At 42.5% G+C, this 1747-nt stretch overlaps 1 non-coding gene across 1 annotated transcript; it reads left to right on the top strand.

Moving 5' to 3' along the window:
- The first annotated feature begins 616 nt into the window (after window positions 1-616).
- Window positions 617-690, top strand: TRNAI-GAU (transfer RNA isoleucine (anticodon GAU)). Its single transcript has one exon. It is a non-coding gene; the product is annotated as a tRNA-Ile (tRNA).
- The last annotated feature ends 1057 nt before the right edge of the window (window positions 691-1747 follow it).

Consider the following 1747-nt stretch of genomic DNA (forward strand, 5'->3'; position numbering starts at 1 on the left):
CATACCTTCGGGCCGTCAAAGTGCCATTCCGAATGATATGCAGGTCCGTACGTCCGCCTATGCTGATTCCACCCCATACCATCCAACCAGCTCGTCTGTATTGTGACCTTTCACGAACGAATGCGGGGTTATTTCGAGTGCCCGTCCCTCCATACCAGAACATCTCGGGTGTCACACTCCAGACTGAATCGGGACTCGTCTGTAAACAGCACTTGGCTCCAATCATGTTGCTCCCAATCTCGATGTTCAGCAGCCCATCTTCTTCGGGCCGCACGGTGGCGTGGGGTCAACGGAATGCAGACCATTGGCCTACGTGCATAGAGCCCTCCCTCATGAAGCCGATTACGTACTGTTTGGCTGGACACCCTTCGTCCTGTTGCCAAGAGCAACCGTCTTTGCAGCTGCGTAGCATTCTCTGTTCTCAAGGAAACAGTTATTTTTCCGGATATTATGCTGAGGTGAGCTCGGAAAGAAAAGTCATCACGTCTCCGCCGGGACTCGAACCCAGACCCTCTTGCATACCGGGCAAGCATGCTACCATCTACACCACTGGAGACACATGAATCTGCCTTCCTAATTTCACGCACTGTGTCGTGAGGCATTGTCAGATTCATGTGTCTCCAGTGGTGTAGATGGTAGCATGCTTGCCCGATATGCAAGAGGGCCTGGGTTCGAGTCCCGGCGGAGACGTGATGACTTTTCTTTCCGAGCTCACCTCAGCATAATATCCGGAAAAATAACTGTTTCCTTGATATCTCTGGCTGAGAAAAAAGCCATCTATATTCTCTGTTCTGTTTCGACGGGCTGTTAACCGTATATACCGGTCATCAGTTGCTGTAGTGGCGCGGGGCCGACCTTGCCCTGGTCGACGTCTAACATTTCCTGTTTCTTGGAATCGATTCCACAGCCTTGCAACAACACTTCTGGCGACTCCAACAGCGTCCGCGACACTACGTTGTGTTTGCCCGGATTCCAGTCTGCCTATAACACGCCATGCCATGGATACCGGTAAATCACGTTGTTGAGACATCCTCAAGTCACCTTGTCTCAAAAAAAAAAATACTGCGCAATCGAATTTCACAGTTACGGCAGTAAAACAGACGTTTCTGCAACATCCCGATTTCTGCCCTTATCTCCTTTTTCTGGTTTTTGACGTCATGAACTTTGATTTGCATATGAAGTTTTCTTCTTCCGTTTCCTGCTAGGCTTTAAATTATGGATGATTCATTTTATGTTACTTATCGGTATACATCTTTGTGTAATTTTGTTAAAACCATGTGCTCCCCTAATTGTTTTGAGCAGTGTAGTATCCTGTCTATATATTATGCAGATTTTGGTATCGTAATGTTTTTTTTTAATTGACTTATTTTGTTTGTGTAAATATAAATCGTTCTTTTCATAATTATTTGATTAAATATTAAATGCTATTGAAATTTAACTGTTAAAGGATTCTTTCTTTTCATGAGTCATCGTTTTATTCTAAATGTATATTGGACCACTAGGAGCCTGGGTTAATCTAGATAATTACATATACATATATATTCCTCCAGTGGTCCGATATAACACTACGGCCCGGTCTGAAATAGTTTACTCGTTGATAACATAACTGATAAACATCCAATTGCCTTTTAATTATGAGTTAATTATTTAATTAATTATTTAAAACATCTTTATTCGATTAATTAATTTGACCCTTTTAATTAATTTACTAATTTAAACAATTTTAATTAATCTATTAACTTAAGCA

This window comes from Pholcus phalangioides, unplaced genomic scaffold, assembly GCF_987345545.1.
Source record: "Pholcus phalangioides strain wild (caught in Gottingen) unplaced genomic scaffold, Ppha-v1.0 ptg000017l_1, whole genome shotgun sequence".
In the NCBI taxonomy this organism is placed as follows: domain Eukaryota; kingdom Metazoa; phylum Arthropoda; class Arachnida; order Araneae; family Pholcidae; genus Pholcus; species Pholcus phalangioides.